The sequence below is a fragment of the Sabethes cyaneus genome, chromosome 2 (assembly GCF_943734655.1).
Source record: "Sabethes cyaneus chromosome 2, idSabCyanKW18_F2, whole genome shotgun sequence".
Classification (NCBI taxonomy): domain Eukaryota; kingdom Metazoa; phylum Arthropoda; class Insecta; order Diptera; family Culicidae; genus Sabethes; species Sabethes cyaneus.
Genome location: NC_071354.1, coordinates 20,841,597 through 20,857,328, shown reverse-complemented (window position 1 = coordinate 20,857,328; position 15,732 = coordinate 20,841,597).

The window sequence follows — 15,732 nt, the reverse complement described above, 5'->3', positions numbered from 1 at the left end:
TCGGGAAGGTTGCTCAAATGACTGCCACCTTCAAGATGGCATGGAAAAAAGCGCAGAACTGACTCACTACGTGGCGCTAGTGTATATGTAATCCTCTTATGCAGGCTGTATCTCACGCTGCTGACTATCTAGCAAGTTGTGGTCTTCGAGAAGGTTATTCATAAAACTGCCACCTTCAAGATGATATGAAAAATATTGCAGAAGTGCCTCACTACGTGACGCTAGTGTATATGTAACATTCTTAACCAGGCTGTCTTTTGCCCTGCAGGTTATCTAAAAAGTTGCGGTCTTCGGGAAGGTTATTCATATGACTGAGGCCTTCAAGAAGGGATGGAAAATATTACAGAATTGTCTCACTACGTGGCGCTAGCATATGTGTAATCTTCTTATGAAGGCTGTATATCGCGCTGCTGACTATATAGCAAGCTGCGCCCTTCAAGAAGGGATGGAAAAAAGTGCAGAATTGCCTCACTATGTGGTGTTAGCATATATGCAATCTTCTTATGGAGGCTGTATCTCGCGCTGCTGACTATATAGCAAGCTGCGGTCTTCGAGAAGGTTATTCATATGACTGAGACCTTCAAGAAGGGATGGAAAAAAGTGCAAAATTGCCTCACTACGTAGCACTAGCATATATGTAATCTTCTTAACCAGGCTGTATCACGCGCTACTGACTATATAGCAAGCTGCGGTCTTCGGGAAGGTTATTCATATGACTGCGACCTTCAAGAAGGGATGGAAAATATTGCAGAATTGCCTCACTACGTGGCGCTGGCATACATGTAATCTTCTTAAGCAGGCTGTATCACGCGCTGCTGACTATATAGCAAGCTGCGGTCTTCGAGAAGGTTATTCGTATGACTGAGACCTGCAAGGGATGGAAAATATTACAGAATTGCCTCACTACGTGGCGCTAGCTATATATATATATATATATATATATATAATCTTCTTAAGCAGGCTGTATCACGCGCTGCTAACTGTATACCAAGTTGCGGTCTTCGAGAAGGTTATTCAAATGACGGTGGGATTTTTCTGGCCATTTAGGAAGTAGCATTTACGGATAGATGGTAGACTAACCCGATAGATTATTTTTGCGAGGACTGTGGGGGATATACGAGTTTCTTCTAAAAAAAGCATGCTGAACATAATAGTATAAACATAAAGGTCAGCATTGATTTGCAATTGTGGAGCCCCACCTCTGGGCACGCCGGTGAGCAGATGCGTTCTCAGTCATATGAATAACCTTCCCGAAGACCGCAACTTTTTAGATAGCCTGCAGGGCAAAAGACAGCCTGATTAAGAATGTTACATATACACTAGCGTCATGTAGTGAAGCAATTCTGCAATATTGTTCATACCATCTTGAAGGTGGCAGTTTTATGAATAACCTTCCCGAAGACCGCAACTTTCCAGACAATCAGCAACGCAAGATACAGCCTGCTTAAGAAGATTACATATATGCCAGCGCCACGTAGTGAGGCAATTCTGCAATATTTTCGATCCCTTCTTGAAGGTCGCAGTCATATGAATAACCTTCTCGAAGACCGCAACTTGCTAGATAGTCAGCAGCGTGAGATACAGCCTGCATAAGAGGATTACATATACACTAGCGCCACGTAGTGAGTCAGTTCTGCGCTTTTTCCATGCCATATTGAAGGTGGCAGTCATTTGAGCAACCTTCCCGAAGGCCGCAACTTTCTAGATAGTCAGCAGCGTGAGATACAGCCTGCATAAGAGGATTACATATACACTAGCGCCACGTAGTGAGTCAGTTCTGCGCTTTTTCCATGCCATCTTGAAGGTGGCAGTCATTTGAGCAACCTTCCCGAAGGCCGCAACTTTCTAGATAGCCTGCAGCGCGAGATACAGCCTATACAAAAATATTACATATACGCTAGCGCCACGTTGTGAGACAATTCCGCAATACTATAATCCAATGAAAACCCGTTGATGTACTGAACAACTTTGTCGAAGACACCAACCATTTATTAGGTCAGGATCACGAGTTATTCCATGTTGGAACCAATTAGGTAAATTCCCATATGCTACATAGACTCCATTAACACGGTTTCCATTAACGCGGTCCCTATTAGCGTCCTTATTGGGGGGATTACTGTACTTACTTTACTTTACTGGCAACGGTCCGTTACCGATCCTGCGCCGAACGAATTATGGTCCTCCAGTACCGTTGGTCTTGAGCTGCCGTTCTCCAATCCCCACGAACACCAACTGAACGTGCATCGTCTTCCCCAGATAACACAAAATCGTAATAGAAAGTTCACATTAAATCGTTTTCATGTCAATTTCACATTAGAATTGTATAATGATTAGAGTATGTCAAAGCGAAGCGTACCATAAGTTGTTTTGCAGTCGTGCGTGCCTTCATATACAATTCATGACTGTGAATTATAAAGCAGTATAGACGATTGCAATATTTGATTATATCTTAATCATATATTCAGGAGTATTTAGTTGTGTGTTATAAAAACTACGCAAAATAGAATTACAAATAATTGTCAAAGTTTTCGCACGTATATTGCCTCCATTTTGGTACATATATGTTCTTATATGGCGTGAAATATAACTTTTTCGTTCAGATATGATTTCATATATCTCATTTGCAATCGAGATATACAAAACCAAATGGTTTATTGGGTCGACAGCACACACTCACCGGGTGCGGGATCTGCCTCGGAGTCCACGGCCTCTTCCTGGTTCTCTGCTGAAAATAGTTTTGGCTACTCTTTCATCGGGCATTCTGGCCACGTGTCCGGCCCATCGCAGCCTGCCACATTGCACTACCTTCACTATATCAGCATATTTGTATACTTGGTACAGCTCGTGATTTGTGCGTCTGCGTCACCCTCCATTTTCCATTTTGCCACCAAAATTTACGCTCAAAAACCCCAAGCACTCGCCGATCAGTTTCCTTTAGCGTCCATGATTCATGTCCGTAAAGGGCCACCGGAAGGGTTAGTGTTCTGTAGAGCACCAGTTTTGTGTGAATTTGCAAACTACGGGACTTCAGCTGGCTACACAAACCGTAGAAAGCCCGGTTCGCGGCTGCAACTCGTTTCACTTCGCGGCTTACATCATTGTCACATGCCACGAGTGTACCAAGGTATATAAATTCTTCCACCACTTCATATCGTTCCCCATCTAACTCCACCTCGGCTCCAACACCACTTGGGCTCCCACGTTCAATACCAGCAACCATGTACTTCGTTTTATGGTAAGCCCCAATCTCGCCACTTCCCTTTTAAAGGGCCTGAAGGCCTCTTCCACTGCTCTACGGTTGATTCCGATGATATCGACGTCATCCGCTAAACCAAGAAGCATGTGAGATTTCGTGATGATAGTTCCAATGCTTTCCACGTTTGCCCTTCGTAATGCACCTTCCAAGGCAATGTTGAATAGCAGATTAGAGAGTGCATCCCCTTGCTTCAGTCCATCCAACGTCACGAAAGCAGCTGAGGTCTCACCCGCTATACTAACACATGATTTGGAACCGTCCAGCGTCGTATGAATCAGCGTAACTAGTTTCGTTGAAAAACCATGATAACGCTAGATATCTGCCACAGCTCATTTCGTTTAACTGAATCGTACGCCGCTTTAAAGTCCACAAACAGATGGTGTGTCTGCAAGTTGGACTCCCGGAACTTGTCTAGCAACTGACGCAGGGTAAACATCTAATCCGTCGTGGAGCGACCCTCACGGAAACCAGCTTGGTACGCGCCGGCAAAGGACTCCGCTATCGGTCTCAGTCTGCAGAACAGGATACGAGAAAGCACCTTGTAGGCAGAATTGAGCAATGCAATTCCTCGATAGTTTTTACACTCCAGTCACGTAGTAAGTGCTCTGTTATGACTTTCACCAGAAAAGCTAATCCTGTGATTTTTGACTACGCATACCGAGGCAATGTTGTTCCGCGAGCTGAATTTGTCCGCGACCTGGGGGTAACTTTTGATCGCTCACTCTCCTTCAATAGGCACATTGACAATGTCATCAATAAGAGTCTGAAGCTTTACGCACTTGTCCGAAGATTTGGCCGTGATCTCGATGACCCTCATGCAGTACTAGCGATCTACAAAGGCCTCGTCAGAAGCAAGCTCGATTTCGCTTGCGTTATTTGGCACCCGCTGTATATAACGCACATACACCGTATCGAAGGGATTCAAAAAAGATTTGTAAGATTCGCTCTTAGGAATCTCGGATGGAACGGAGAACAACTACCGCCTTACCACGATCTCTGTTCTTTGGTGGATATTGATACGGTCCATTCGAGGCACAAGTTTGCCGATATCATATTCTTCACAAACATTCTCTCAGAACGAACAAACAGCCAACCTCTGACCAGTCGATTGATATTTAATGATAGTGCAGTCACGCTCCGACGACGTAGGATTTTTGACCCACCTTTTAGGTCTAGAAATTACTCACAGCACGAACCGACTTCCCGATTCATGAACGCCTTCAATGCATTGCAACATGTTATAACCAGTGGCATGAGCTCGGATGTGATAAGACATAGACTCAGTTTATACTTTAGAGGACAATTACGATAAATCGAATACTTTTAATTTTTAAGACAATCGTAATTCTGTGCGTGTTGAAATTTATTTATTTGTAAGCCTATGTTGTAGTATATATTTAAGAATGGGTAAAGGGCTTAAAGCCCATATTCGAAATACAAATCAAATCAAACCAGTCGATGTCTCTTTTTGAAAATTGGGCAAATGAAGCCATCCAACCACTCCTCCGGCATTTGTTCTTCCTCCCAGATCCTGACAATGATCCGGTGGATTGCTTCGTACAGCCGCTCGCTCCCCGCTTTTAGAAGTTCAGCCGGGATACCGTCCTTCCCAGCAGCCTTACCGTTTTTCAGCTCACTGATTGCCTTTTTAACCTCCTCCTGTATTGGTTGCTCCACAGCTTGACCATCGCTTACAATTCTTATCCTGTCCCTGCTGATCTCCGCATTTACCTCTCCATTCAACAGTATCTGGAAGTGCTCCTTCCACCTGGCTGCTACCACCGTTTTGTCGGTAAGCAGGTTGCCAAAACTATCATTGCACATCACAGACATGGCAAAATTCCTGCATCTCACCCTTTTTTTAGAAACTCCGTGTGTCGTTGCTGGCGTATCGCTCCTCTGCGCCGGCGAGCACGTGCTCCTCGTACTCGCGTTTCTTTAGACGATGGATTCTTTTTTCCCAAGCTCTAGCCTCTCTGTACCTCTCTCTGTTTTGACACGTTGCCGCAGAGAGCATGCGACTCCTGGCCTGGTTATTTTCATCTGTCACTCTCTGGCATTCGGCATCAAACCAGCTGTTACGCTGTCTTCCACTCCACGCGTCGTGCCTACCACCTCTCTCGCAGCTGTTTCGATGGCACCATGGATATTCCTCCACAGCCCATTTATATCTTCTCCTTCTACCTGCTGTTCTGCGATTCCCCAGTAAACCATTTGGTTTGTATATATCAATTGCAACTGAGATATACGAAATCATATCTGAACGAAAAAGTTATATTTCACGCCACTTAAGAACATATATGTACCAAAGTGGAGGCGATATACGTGCGAAAATTTTGACAACTATTTGTAATTCTATTTTGCGTCGTTTTTATAACACGCAACTCAATGCTCCTGAATATATGATTAAGATATAATCAAATATTGCAATCGTCTATACTGCTTTATAATTCACAGTCATGAATTGTATATGAAGACACGCACGACTGCAAAACAACTTATTGTTCACTTCGATTTGACATACTCTAATCATTATACAATTCCAATGTGAAATTGACATGAAAACGATTTAATGTGAGCTTTCTATTACGATTTTGTGTTATCTGGGTCGCTGGTCAAGCTTCCTGGCGTACTTCACTGCTACGCCGTCTGCCGTTAACCGCTGGATGTTGAAACACTGCGTCCTCTCAGTGCGAGCTTTCGCCGTGTTCGACAGCCTTGCGCGAATCTTATTCACTACGAGAAAGTGGTTAGAGTCGATATTTGGTCCCCGAAAAGACCGTAACTCGATAACATCCGATAAGTGTCGACCGTCAATCAAGACATGATCAATCTGAAAGCTAGAGTCTCCATTTGGATGCCTCCAGGTCTGTTTCCGAATATTCAAACGTGGAAAGTAGGTGCTACAGGCAGGCCATTCCTCTGGCCGCGGCAAAATTTATGAGCCTCAGACCGTTGTCATTGGTCGACAGATGAAGGCTATATCGTCCAATAACTGGACGGAAGAATTCCTCCCTCCCGATCTGCGCCTTTGCATCTCCGATGAGGATTTTTACGTCGTGTTTTGGGCACTCTCCATAGGTCCTCTCAAGCCTGTCGTAAAACTCGTCCTTAGCCTCATCGGATTTATCATTTGTCGATGCGTATAAGTTGATTAGGCTATAGTTGAAGAATTTGCCCTTAATCCTCAACACGTATATACGGATACGAAATGGGGAAGGCAAATGAGGAGCGTCCAATATAGCTCTAGCCATCCCAAGCCCCTACCTAGCGCCTCCACGTAGCCATACCTGGTAATGCTCTTTTGAGTAGCCAAGCTAGGAGATGCGATGCTGGGTGGTTCCCGGCTGCCTGATCTCAAAACCGGGGTTTTGGTCACACGGCCTTGCTAAGAGGTAAGCCTAATTTAGTTATTTTCATTATATTTTTTTTTTCGTTTTAGCTTATGAAGCATCTCTTGCTATATAGTTAAAACTTTGGCCAAAACGAGTTTTAATACTGCACATGGATACCAGAATGAAAAAAAATTTTTTTTTGTTAGATTATAGTCACTTTAACCAGCTTGGGTCATTCATGACTTCTGCGGGGTTGGGATTTGAACCCAGGTCCTCGGCGTGAGAGGCGTGAGAGCTAACCACTACGCCGGGACTGACCCCTAATGAAAAAAATTAAATTAAGTATTAGAAGCACTTATGGAACTTCAAAGGACGCTATTCTATTTCATACGAAGGGACTGCTAGTGAGATTGTTCTATTATATACCACACTTCATTATATTCCCATATATACCACATTTAATCTTAATATCATATTATTAATAGTATATTTATTGATATCATAAATGTGGAAGGTGGATTGCCAACCTGAATCCTTAAGGTCTGAAGCAAATATGGCACTTCTCAACTCAAAACAAAAAAAAAATCAGGAAAATGAAGTATTGTAAACTATACCTAACGTCCATTATGCCTACCGTCCATCATGCCTATCATCCATTATGCCTATCGTCCATTATGCCTAATATCTGTATGCCTAACGTCTCGCACCCATACAACGCTACAGATGAAATTTGGTTGCGTGATAATGGACTTCAAGCAACTTTTTAGCCAGGATCTTTATACGACAACCGAAAAGAGGGAAGATAGCAGACATTTTCAAGTATATGAAACGGTCGAATTAGCTAAGAAATATCTGGTTTGGCAGACTATCTGTACCTCTGACTTGTAATGTAACATTTCCATTACTCGTTACTTGTAACTCATCATAAACAGGTACGTCAATCACGAGATTATTGTACACGAGTATTTGGAAAAAACGTCTGCTACCTTTTCTGAAGCAACCGCATTGTTCACAAAAACTCACAGGAATACGTTTCGCGATCACTTCAGTCTTCGTCCTTGAGTGACTGAGACCTGTGGGTGCTCTGAACATAATCTCAATTCTCAGCGTTTTTCTCTAAGGCGTAGAAGAGAAATTCTCTCTCTCTCTCTCTCTCTCTCTCTCTCTCTCTCTCTCTCTCTCTCTCTCTTCTCTCTCTCTCTCTCTCTCTCTCTCTCTCTCTCTCTCTCTCTGTATCGAATGTTACGTCCTTCGGAAAGCGAAGAAATTTTTGTTCCATCTTTCTATTTCCACATGTTGCCTGCAAGTAACGACACAAATCCTACCAGTTCGTTTGTCTGATGTTTTCTTTAGCATGAGGAGCAAATAGTTGCTAGTTTCTAGGGGTTGAAGAAAATATTAGCTCTGTTTGTAGCACTGCCCTTTTTGGGTTGCTGAAGGAGTTAACCAGGGCCCCGACACCGGAAGCTTCACTATGCAACCATCATCTCGCTCTATCTTATTACGCTTTCTATATCGTTTACACAAAATAGAAAAAGGCAAAAAACAACCTCTCGTTCACAAGCTGCCAGCTGTCACCAACACACTTTCATCCGAGGCTGAAATCAGAGCGGGCTTCATACCAATACACTTCTATCCGAGGGTGCGTTTGTTATGAGCTTTACGAGATGTTAGTTACGCTTTTAGCTTGACGTTTGTTTGACTTGTCACCCCGTTAAAGAAAACAGAATTTGGCATTTTTCGGGGGCAAAGCAAAAAGTAGTAGGAGAGATGATTACCGGCTGTTGACGAGTGGTGAAAAGTCTACTGGCCTCATGATATAACGGACCGAACTTTATGAAGAAATCGAACAAAGTATGAAACAGCCGAGCAGTTCCACTGAGCAGCCGAATATGCGGTTTGTGCAGTCAAAAGAATCTGGGGACTGAAAATTGGGGATTTCTCATCATGATAAGAGTTGAAAAAGGCGGAAATTTTGATTTAGCGACAATAACAATGAGCATCCGGAAGCAGAATGGAAGTCGTTCGATAAATCGGATGCACTATACCGTAAGTCTTTGAAATTAGGTGAAGATGCAGTCTTAAGAATGAACGGTCCCAGTGTATATAAGCGCAAGGTAGCCAGTGGCAAAGATTGCCAAACAATATCAGATTTGTCGAATCAGAAAAGTTTCACATATGGCTCTGTTATTTGAAATGCGACTAGAACAGACATATATTAGAATGGAGCGAATAACTTGCTACTGAAACAAATTTGAATAATCCACGAAAATTTCGCGAATTCGTCTATAAACACTGAAACTAAACTTCGGCTGACGCCCCACATGGGAGGGTTGTGGGAGCGAATGGTCAGACCGGTAAAAAACATTTCTTGGTCATCCCAGCGATGGCTAAATTGAATGGTAAATTCAAAATCACTTTCACCGGTCTAGAGCATTTAGAACACAACGGGATAACTGGAAGCTAGCAGCTTCTGAAAACACTGGATTCGTGAATACTTTCGGATGCTGACATGACATACAAATTGATACAAACCGATAAAACGCCTGAAAATTGGTATCCTGGTCGTCGTGAAGACTAGTTAAAATGCGTCGAGCAATGGTGAGCATACCAAGAGGAACCATCAAGCGACCGGATAACAAGCTTGCACTACTAGACAGCACTACTGCACAGTATGTGTTGTCAAAGGCCAGGGGTTTGTCTATCATTCCTCCCGACCTTTCCGCCAACAAACTCGTTTCGATGTGACCATATTGAAATGAATACCGCGACATAATATTCCACATTTAAAAGCTCATCAAAGGTAGGTAGTTTGTTGGCGAACAAGTTAGGAATGTCAAAGGGTTCGGCGCTTCTTGAGCTTCTCAACGGTGAAATATTTTTTCTTTAGTCTTTATGTTTATAACTGTTGTGCAACTGTCAATCAAACAATACCCAGTGAACCCAAGTTTGTTTGCACTCGGCAACCATAAAACCCATGCACCCTTCTGCAGAAGTTGATGCCGATTTGATTGTCCTGAACGATATGCAATTAGTGAGTGTATTAGCCTAGCCTTGCGCATTCATCAACCGTTTACGAGCACTAGCACAAATCATTCAGTGTATTTCCGATTGTTTTGGTGCGTTAAATGCATTAGAGGTTTTAATCTTTTTATTGTATTTTGAGCTGTTTTGCGATTGTGTTTCATTTCTTATTCAGTTTTTTTTGTGATTATAAGACACTTATCTCAATCAAACCGGTTTCATGTTAGACCTTTTACGATTGTTAGTCGTTTTGTTACGTCTAAATCATGCACTGGCGTTTCAGACCTATAGGTTCTTTTTATTATATTTAGCCGCACCTGACCTCTGTGTAGATTAATTTTTATGCTCATAGTAAGTCCTTTTAAGACAATATTTTAACATTTTATGGTTTGAAGTACAGTTGAAAAGGGCTCAAGCACAGAACGTAAACAAACAGAGTGAGAGGCGATCACACGCCAACAGCGGACTCATTATGTTGGGAATTAAATAATAGTTGACTAAAATGTGTTTGACAGCAGGTGAAGCGTACTAACCTGAAACGATACGCAGATGTAAAAAAAAGATTTTATTTAATTATTTATGAATGAATAAGAATGAGAGTTCATTTGTCTATGCTAGTTTTGGGCTTAGGAACTTTTCAACTGTTAGTTTTAAGGTTTTCAAAGAGGTTAAGTACTGACTGCGAAAAAAATATCTCTTATTCAATTCACAGTGTCAATAATATATTAAAAGTACCTACACGTAAATAGCTTACATAACTTGTAAATAGTTTTCTTCTTTTATATCATTTATATTCCAAGGTGCCGCTCTAATCTTTTGTAATCTATTAAAAGGTTTCAGACCAATTAAAATTTTGCAGTTCTTTTTAGACGAGTTGCCCTGCGAAAAACAAAAGAACTGAACAGGTATTTACAGTGATTTACACCATCGCTAATGTAATGTTAGTCCTTAGTCGTTAGTCCTGCCAAGCATTGGTTAAAGGTGTGTTTCAATTCGCTTTTGTCTAGACGTTGAATACGCGACTGTAGTAGAACAGGGTTCAAAAAGAACGGCTCTCAGTTTAGTCTGAGTAAGTTTCCATAAAAAACAATTAATACTCTTACGACACTGGTCAACCACGAGATATCCATTCCGAGCCATTCTGGGGAATTCCATCAACTTTTCTTCAAGCGGTGCTCCAAGCACCGGGGAATAGAAAATTAGAAGGGAGATTTGAAGATTCTACATAGGATGCTGATGCTGCAGATGATTTATGCAACCTTCTGATGAAATTGGTTGATTCCAATTAGTCTAATGAAAGAGCACTGTTCATCCGAACATCTTCTGACGAGAAATAGTAAAGTGGACAATAAAATGTGTCGTCGCTAAAGATTCGGACTCGACGGCGAAATACCTGTTGTTGCAATTATGCAATGGCGCAGCATAAAAGATGATACTCAAACTTCATAATGAATGTTTTATTCATTCACATATTGTTCTGCCATTATTTATGCAGCATCAGATCTGGAAAAACAGTGATAGAAATTGTTAGAATATACATCACTCTGCAGCAAAGTGCTGCCAAAGGAATTACAAATTTCCGCTCAATTCATGCCTATGATTGAATTTCTCACGACTCATCAAATGCAATTTGATGAAGGTTAGTCAAAATGAGTGTTAAGTTGAATAATACAACTAAATGCTCATTACTTATTGTGAGCTGCATTTTCCTTTATTCAAAAAGATTATTTTAATGCACCGAAACGACGAACAATCTTAAACCATTTTCTAGCCGGAATTTTATTACAGAAATAAAATTCGCGAATGCACCATAAGCGCCAAAATATGTGGATAATATGTTACCCTTCTATTGTTTTCTATTCAATCATTTTTTTATAATTCGGGGTAATCACCAAAGACCCCTGCAGCTTTTCCGAAAGAACAAATCACTAGTGTCTGAACTCTCATAGCGCATCAAACTAGGTAGGTATGTGGGCTTGCCGTGTGCCAACCTTCTTTCGCGAAAGAAATAATTTAATTATTAAAATTTAAACGTAATTCCAAAGCAAAATGGCACACAGCAATGAACTAGTACCGGGCAAAACTGTGCGAAATGACACTTAACCTATAAGCCGCTATGTACATTACGTATTACGACAGGTAATTAAGCATGACTATTAAAAAAATTATTTGCTATATAATCGAGTATTGATGGGAAATGGTTCATAGGATTTTTATGTATAGCAATTCAATAAACGACATGGATAATGCGGCATTTGGTGCTGCAGTCTCTAGTGCTCTAGCAGCAACGTCCGGCTCGTCGGAAGGTCTACCGGCAACGACGGAGGAATGTAGTGTAAAAGGCTTTAAATTTGTATAATAGAAAAACAGTTAAAACCTTCAACATCGTTTGGTTATGTTATGGTCGGAAATAAAAACGATCTAATACGTACATATTAGCCTTTTCAGAGAGTCTCTATATTGCCTACATTAGAGTCTAATTATAGTTATATTAATATGAATGAAAAACACCGACTGGTATGCCCAGTCCAACATTGAAAACAAAGTTGACAGCAAATTCTTGAATGAAATAGGGCGGCCTTTTGAATGAGACTTACCTAAGTATGGACTGGACCACATTGGCTAATAGCCTTCGCTTGCTACCATATACCGCAGAGCTATTAGACAGCATGCGAGACAATGCCGAAATAGCTGTGGAAGCCCTCTTGCAGGCACAGTCGACGTGGCTCCCGAACTTGAGCTTATCGTCGACCATGCCTCCCAGGAATTTTAAGGACCGCGTTGACGGAATAGTGCAGTCCGCGACGCTGATATTTGCTTGCTGCACCGACTTGCGGTTGTTTACCACGATAACCATCGTTTTGCGATGCGCTCGCTCCAGTTTCCTGGAGCGCATCCAATCTTCAACAATGCTTATAGAGTGGGCAGCCGTCAACTCAACCTCTCTGATAGATTCACCGTAGACTTCCAAGGTGATGTCGTCCGCAAAGCCGACAATCACCACCGCTACCGGGAACTTTAGCTTCAACACCTCGTCATACATGACGTTCCACAACACCGGGCCCAGTAGGGAACCTTGCGGAACCCCTGCGGTGATTGGAACGCACTTCTGACCGGCACTTGGACGTTCCAAAGGGAGTTGGCTATGGAGTCCCAACTAGCGCTATTAAACGCATTTCCCACGTCGAGCGTGACAACTACGCAATACTTACTTACTTACTTAGGTGGCTTGCCGTCCTAAGACAAAGCCTGTTGAACAAAATTTCTCCATGTAACTCGGTTGAGGGCTACCGCTCTCCAATTCCTCGGACACCGAGTACTCTCCGCCAGATCTCGCTCCACCTGGTCTAACCATCTTGCTCGCTGCGCTCCTGGTCGTCTTGTTCCTACCGGATTTGAGGCGAACACCATCTTTGCAGAGTAGTTGTCCGGCATTCTTGCAACATGCCCTGCCCATCGTATCCGTCCAGCTTTAGCTACCTTCTGGATACTGGGTTCGCCATAGAGCTGTGCGAGTTCATGGTTCATCCTCCGCCTCCATACTCCGTTCTCCTGTACGCCGCCGAAGATCGTTCTTAGCACTCGTCGTTCGAAAACTCAGAGCACTCGCAGGTCCTCCTCGAGCATTGTCCATGTTTCATGCCCGTAGAGAACAACCGGTCTAATAAGCGTCTTGTACAGGGTGCACTTTGTACGGGGACTTAGTCTGCTCGACCGCAATTGCTTGTGGAGCCCATAGTAAGCACGACTTCCGCTGATAATACGCCTCCGAATCTCACGGCTGGTATCATTGTCCGCCGTTACCAGTGAGCCAAGGTAGACAAATTCATCGACTACCTCAAACTCATCGCCGTCGATCAATATACTACTGCCCAAGCGGTGTCGTTCGGCCTCGGTTCCGCTGGCCAGCATGTACTTTGTTCTAGACGTATTTACCTTTAACCCAATCTTTTCTGCTTCACGCTTTAGTCTGGTGTACTGTTCGGCCACCGCCACAGATGTTCTGCCGATAATATCCATGTCATCGGCAAAGCAGACGAATTGACTAGATTTGTTGAATATCGTGCCCCGCGTGTTGATATCCGCTCGGTTCATAACACCTTGTAGCGCTATGTTGAACAGCAGGCATGAAAGACCATCACCTTGACGAAGCCCTCTGTGTGATTCGAATGAACTTGACAATCCACCCGAAATCCGAACACAGCACTGTGTACCATCCATCGTAGATTTAATCAGTTTGATGAGCTTCCTGGGGAAGCTGTTCTCGTCCATGATTTTCCATAGCTCTTTCCGGTCGATGGTATCATATGCGGCTTTGAAGTCAACGAATAAATGATGCGTGGTAACTCTGTATTCACGGCCCTTTTGGAGGATTTGCCGCAGTGTAAATATTGGATCCGTTGTAGACCGACCTTTGACGAAGCCGGCTTGATAAGTTCCTACAAATCTATTCGCAATTGGTGATAGACGGCGGAAAATGATTTGGGACAGCACTCTATAAGCGGCATTGAGAACGGTGATCGCTCGATAGTTCTCACAGTCCAACTTGTCGCCCTTTTTGTAGATCGGGCAGATAACCCCATCTTTCCACTCCTCCGGTAGCTCTTCCGTATCCCAAATTCTAGCAATTAGTCGGTGCAGACAAACGGCCAGCTTTTCTGGTCCCATTTTAATAAGCTCCGCTCCGATGCCATCTTTTCCAGCTGACTTGTTGTTCTTTAGCTGCATGGTGGCCTCCTTAACTTCGCCTATCGTTGGGGCTGGCACCTCTTCCCCGTTTGCTACACCGTCGAAATCGCTTTCCCCGCCGCCATGGTTTTCCGCCTGGGCGCTATTCAGGTGTTCGTCATCCATCACCCTCCTACATTCATCGTCAAACCAATCGTTCCGCTGATTCCGGGCCACATGCCCGATGGAGCTCTCCGCTACACTGCTGATGACTGTTTTGATAGTGTTCCAACAGTCCTCGTCGAGAGGGGCTTCGTCCAGCTCGTCCTCTTCCGGCAGCGCAGCTTCGAGTGAATGCGCGTAGTTTGCGGCGACGTCTGGCTGCTTCAGCCGCGCGAGATCTAACCGAGGCTGGCGTCGGTACCGAATGTTGTTCACAACGGAGAGTCTTGGGCGCATTTTAACCATCACTAGGTAGTGGTCCGAGTCAACGTTAGCGCTTCGATAGGATCTGACGTCGATAATGTCTGAGAAGTGCCGACTGTCGATCAAAACGTGGTCGATCTGTGATTCTGTCTGTTTTGGTGACCTCCAGGTGTACTTATGGTGGATTCTGTGCTGAAAAAAGGTACTACGTACGGCCATATTCTTGGAGGCGGCAAAGTCGATAAGTCTTAGGCCCATTTCATTGGTTCGCTGGTGTGCACTGAACCTTCCAATCACCGGTTTGTATTCCTCCTCCTGGCCGACCTGAGCATTGAAATCCCCGATGACGATCTTGATATCATGTTTTGGGCAGCGGTCGTATTCACTCTCCAACTGCGCGTAGAATTCATCCTTGTCGTCATCGGTACTTCTGAGGTGAGGGCTGAGCACGTTGATGATGCTTATGTTGAAGAATCGGCCCTTGATTCTCAACCTGCACATTCGAGGATTGATTGGCCACCACCCAATCACCCGTTTCCGCATCTCGCCCATCACTATGAAAGCTGTACCCAGCTCGTGTGTGTTGCCGCAGCTCTGGTAGATGGTATGTCCATCTCTGAACGTACCTACCGTTAAGCTCTTCCAGCACACCTCCTGCAGCGCTACGACGTTGAACTTGCGGCTCTTCAATACGTCGGAGAGCACTCGAGTGCTCCCTTGGAAGTTGAGAGATCGGCAGTTCCACGTCCCTAGTTTCCAATCCATAGTCCTTTTTCGTCGCGTGGGTCTATTCCGATTGTTCCAGTAAGAATATATATGTTCTTCGTTCCGTGCTTTAGTATTTTTCGTGGTGACGGCTTGCAAAGCCCCAACGAGGCCAACGAAGCTCGAAAGAGCCCTCCTTTCCTGTCAGCATACGACCTTGGCTTCCACCGGGGTTGGTTACCCGATCTCCACCAAAGTTGCTCGTATCCCGGCTGGTACCACGAGGAGGTAGGAATAGGAGTTGCTGAATAAGAGGCT